The sequence below is a fragment of the Arachis ipaensis genome, chromosome B6, assembly GCF_059453495.1.
Source record: "Arachis ipaensis isolate K30076 ecotype BB chromosome B6, ASM5945349v1, whole genome shotgun sequence".
Lineage (NCBI taxonomy): Eukaryota > Viridiplantae > Streptophyta > Magnoliopsida > Fabales > Fabaceae > Arachis > Arachis ipaensis.
This window is the reverse complement of record NC_142441.1, coordinates 88,333,235-88,338,427: the sequence shown is the minus strand read 5'-3', so window position 1 is coordinate 88,338,427 and position 5,193 is coordinate 88,333,235. Positions and strand designations below refer to the sequence as shown.

The following is a 5,193-nucleotide window of genomic DNA, read 5'->3' as shown; positions in this document are numbered from 1 at the left end:
TAATCCCAACCTTCTCTTAGGAAATAATTAGGATTCAGAGGTCAACTTAATTAGTCCCTTGACTTTCTTTTGCTCTGGTAAAGGTTGACCAAGTGGAGTTTAGATTCAACTTTCATTATTGTTGAGAGAGATAACTATGTTGGACCTCTAATTTCTCTACCTTGCTAAAAGTTGTTTTACAGTTATTATTTATTTTTTAGTTGCCATTTAATTCACTCGTCATTTAAATTGCTTGCTTCTCACTTTCTAAACCCCGATTACAACCTTTATAGCCAATAATAAGAACATACTTCCTCGCAGTTCCTTGAGAAGACGACCCGAGGTTTGAATACTCGGTTAACAATTTTTAAAGGGGTTTGTTACTTGTGACACCCAACACGTTTGTACGAAGGGATTTTTGCCGGTTTAGAAACTATATCTACAACGCAATCGTTTCTATGAATTTCTTTACTTGTAGAAAATCCCGACGTCAACAGGCTTGAGGTCCAGTCTTTTTAGTTGAACCGGCTTGCCTTTGGAGTCAATCTTCCATTGAGCTCCTTCCACACATATGTCCATGAGGACTTGGTCCAACCTTTGATTAAAGTTGACCCTTCTAGTGTAGGGGCATGCATCTCCTTGCATCATAGGCAAGTTGAACGCCAACCTCACATTTTCCGGACTAAAATCTAAGTATTTCCCCCGAACCATGGTGAGATAATTCTTTGGGTCCGGGTTCTTACTTTGATCATGGTTCCTAGTGATCCATGCATTAGCATAGAACTCTTGAACCATTAGGATGCCGACTTGTTGGATGGGTTTTGTTAGAACTTTCCAACCTCTTCTTTGGATTTCATGTCGGATCTCCAGATACTCATTCTTCTTGAGCTTGAAAGGGACCTCAGGGATCACCTTCTTCCTGGCCACAACATCATAGAAGTGGTCTTGATGAGCTTTGGAGATGAATCTTTCCATCTCCCATGACTCAGAGGTGGAAGCTTTTGTCTTCCCTTTCTCTTTTCTAGAGGATTCTCTAGTCTTAGGTGCCATCAATGGTAATGGAAAAACAAAAAGCTTATGCTTTTACCACACCAAACTTAGAATTTTGTTCGCCCTCGAGCAAGAAAAGAAAGAATAGATGAAGAAGAAGAAGAAATGGAGGAGAGGGAGAGGGAGATGTGTTTCGGTCAAGAAGGGGAAGAGAGGGTTGTGTTGTGTGAATTTGAAGAAGAATGGAGGGCTATATATAGGGAAGGGAGGGGGGTAATTGATTTTGAATTTTGAAGGTAGGTGGTGTTTACGAGGTAGGTTTATGGGGAAGAGTGGATGGATGTGAGTGGTGAAGTGGTGATAGGGAAGAGAGATTGAGGTGATTGGTGGTAGGTGGGGATCCTGTGGGGTCCACAGATCCTGAGGTGTTCAAGGATTTACAACCTTGCACCAAATTAGGCATGAAAAATGCCCTTGCACACAACTCTGGTCGTTCAGCGCCAGATTGGTGCTTGTTCTGGGCGTTGAACGCCCATTTGTTGCCCATTTCTGGCGTTGAACGCCAAAACCATGCTTGTTCTGGGCGTTCAGCGCCAGCTCTTCTCCAGGGTGCAATTCTGGCATTCAAACGCCCAGATGCTGCCCATTTTGGGTGTTCAGCGCCAGAACCATGCTCTGTTCTGGCGTTGAACGCCAGACAGATGCTTCTTACTGGTGTTTAAATGCCAGTAAGGTCTTCCTCCAGGGTATGATTTTTCTTCTGCTGTTTTAGATTCCGTTTTCAATTTTTTTATTTATTTTATGACTCCACATGATCATGAACCTAATAAACCATGAAAAACAATAAAAATAGAAATTAGATAAAAATTGGGTTGCCTCCCAACAAGCGCTTCTTTAATGTCAATAGCTTGACAGTGGGCTCTCATGGAGCCTCACAGATGTTCAGAGCATTGTTGAGACTCTCCAACACCAAACTTAGAGTTTGACTGTGGGGGCTCTAGTTGACTCTGCTTTGAGAGAAGCTTACTATGCTTCCTCTCCATGGGTACAGAGAGAGATCCTTGAGTTTTAAACACAAGGTTGTTCTCATTTAATTGAAGGATCAATTCTTCTCTGTCCACATCAATCACAGCTCTTGCTGTGGCTAGGAAGGGTCTTCCAAGGATGATAAATTCATCCTCATCCTTCCCAGTATCTAAGACTATGAAATCAGCAGGGATGTAAAGGCCTTCAACCTTTACTAACACGTCCTCTACTTGTCCATAAGCCTATTTTCTTGAATTGTCGGCCATCTCTAATGAGATTTTAGCAGCTTGTACCTCAAAAATTCCCAGTTTCTTCATTACAGAGAGGGGCATGAGGTTTATCCTTGAACCAAGGTCACACAGAGCCATTTCAAAGATCATGTTGCCTATGGTACAAGGTATTACGAACTTTCCAGGATCCTATTTCTTCTGAGGCAATGTCAGTTGATCCAGATCACTTAGTTCATTGGTGAAGAAGGGAGGTTCATCTTCCCAAGTCTCAATACCAAATAATTTGGCATTCAGCTTCATGATTGCACCAAGGTACTTGGTAACTTGCTCTTCAGTAACATCCTCATTCTCTTCAGAAGAGGAATACTCATCAGAGCTCATGAATGGCATAAGGAGGTTTAATGGAATCTCTATGGTCTCTAGATGAGTCTCAGATTCCTTTGGTTTCTCAAAGGGAAGCTCCTTATTGATCACTGGACGTCCCAGGAGGTCTTCCTCCTTGGGATTCACGTCCTCTCCTTCCTTCACAGGTTCGGCCATGGTGATCAATTCAATGGCCTTGCACTCTCCTTTTGGATTTTCTTCTGTATTGCTTGGGAGAGTACTAGGAGGGATTTCAGTGATCCTTTTACTCAGCTGGCCCACTTGTACCTTCAAATTTCTAATGGATGACCTTGTTTCATTCATGAAACTTACAGTGGCCTTGGATAGATCAGAGAGTAATTTTGCTAAATTAGAGGTATTTTGTTCAGAGTTCTCTGTCTGTTGCTGAGTGGATGATGGAAAAGGTTTACTATTGTTAAACCTATTTCTTCCACCATTATTAAAGCCTTGTTGAGGCTTTTAATCCTTCCATGAGAAATTTGGATGATTTCTCCATGATGGGTTATATGTGTTTCCATAAGGTTCACCCATATAATTTACCTCTGCTATTGCAGGGTTTTCAGGATCATAAGCTTCTTCTTCAGAAGATGCCTCTTGAGTACTGTTGGATGAAGCTTGCATTCCATTCAGACTCTGAGAAATCATATTGACTTGCTGAGTCAATATTTTATTCTGAGCCACTATGGCATTCAGAGTATCAATTTTAAGAACTCCCTTCTTCATAGGCATCCCATTATTCACAGGATTCTATTCAGAAGTGTACATGAACTGGTTATTAGCAACCATGTCAATGAGTTCTTGAGCTTCTTGCAGGCATTTTCTTTAGGTGAATGGATCCACCTGTAGAAGTATCCAATGACATCTTAACTAATTTAGACAGACCATCATAGAATATATCCAGGATGGTCCATTCTGAAAGCATGTCAGAAGGACACTTTTTGGTCAGTCCTTTGTATCTCTCCCAAACTTCATAGAGGGATTCACCTTCTTTCTGTCTGAAAGTCTGAACATCCACTCTAAGCTTGCTCAGCTTTTGAGGAGGAAAGAACTTGGCTAAGAAAGCCGTGACCAGCTTATCCCAAGAGTTCAGGCTATCTCTGGGTTGAGAGTCCAACCACACTCTAGCTCTGTCTCTTACAGCAAAAGGGAAAAGCATGAGCCTGTAGACTTCAGGATCTACTCCATTAGTCTTAACAGTATCACATATCTGCAAGAATTCAATTAAGAACTGAAAAGGATCTTCAGATGGAAGTCCATGAAACTTGCAGTTCTGCTGCATCAGAGAAACTAATTGAGGTTTCAGCTCAAAATTGTTTGCTCCAATGGCAGAAATGGAGATGCTTCTTCCATGTAAATTGGAATTAGGTGCAGTAAAGTCACCAAGCATTCTCCTTGCATTTTTGTTGTTGGGTTCGGCTACCATCTCCTTTACTTGTTGGAAATTTTCAATAAGGTTGTCTCTGGATTGTTGTAATTTAGCTTCTCTTAGTTTTCTCTTCAGAGTCCTTTCAGGTTCTGGATCAACAAGAATGCCTTTTTCCTTGTTCTTGCTCGTAAGAAAGAGAAGAGAACAAGAAAAGAAGAGGAATCCTCTATGTCATAGTAAAGAGGTTCCTTATTGTTAGTAGAAGAAGAAAAGGAATAGGGGTGAAGAAGAATGAAGAATCCAAACACAAGGGTAAGGATAGGAGCAGTGATGTGAGATGAAGAGAAGTGTTAGTAGATAAATAATTAGAAGGAGATGAGGGAGAAGGATTTTTGAAAATTATTTTTGAAAAAGAGTTAGTGATTTTCGAAAATAGTTTTTGAAAAAGGTTAGTAATTTTTGAAAATTAAAAATCAAAAATTAAAATAATTAGTTAATTAAAAAGAATTTTTGAAAAAGAGGGAAGATATTTTCGAAAATTAGAGAGAGAGAGTTAGTTAGGTAGTTTTGAAAAAGATAAGAAACAAACAAAAAGTTAGTTAGTTAGTTGAAACAAATTTTGAAAAGATAAGAAGTTAGGAAGTTAGAAAAGATATTTTGAAATAAAATTTTTGAAAAAGATAAGATAAGAAGATATTTTTGAAAAGATATGATTTAAATTAGTTTTTGAAAAAGATTTGATTTTTAAAATCACAATTAATGACTTGATTCACAAGAAATCACAAGATATGATTCTAGAACTTAAAGTTTGAATCTTTCTTAACAAGCAAGTAACAAACTTGAAATTTTTGAATCAAAACATTAATTGATGATGTTATTTTCGAAAATTATGAGATAGAATTAAGAAAAAGATTTTTGAAAAATATTTTTATAATTTTCGAAAATAACTAAGAAAAATGAAAAAGATTTGATTTTTGAAAAAGATTTTGAAAAAGATAAGATTTTTAAATTGAAAATTTGATTTGACTCATAAAAACAACTAGATTTTAAAAAGTTTCGAAAAAGTCAACTCAAATTTTCGAAATTTATGAGTGAAAAAGGGAAAGATATTTTTTTGATTTTTGAATTTTTTTTATGATGAGAGGGAAAAACATGAAAAGGATGCAATGCATGAAAATTTTTGGATCAAAACAATGAATGCATGCAAGAATGCTATGA

General features: G+C 38.0%; 1 non-coding gene across 1 annotated transcript; it reads left to right on the top strand.

Annotated features, from left to right (window-relative positions):
- Positions 1 to 3,525: 3,525 nt before the first annotated feature.
- On the top strand, positions 3,526 to 3,633 carry LOC148561675 (small nucleolar RNA R71). The gene has a single exon (XR_015886869.1). It is a non-coding gene; the product is annotated as a small nucleolar RNA R71 (small nucleolar RNA).
- Positions 3,634 to 5,193: the final 1,560 nt, after the last annotated feature.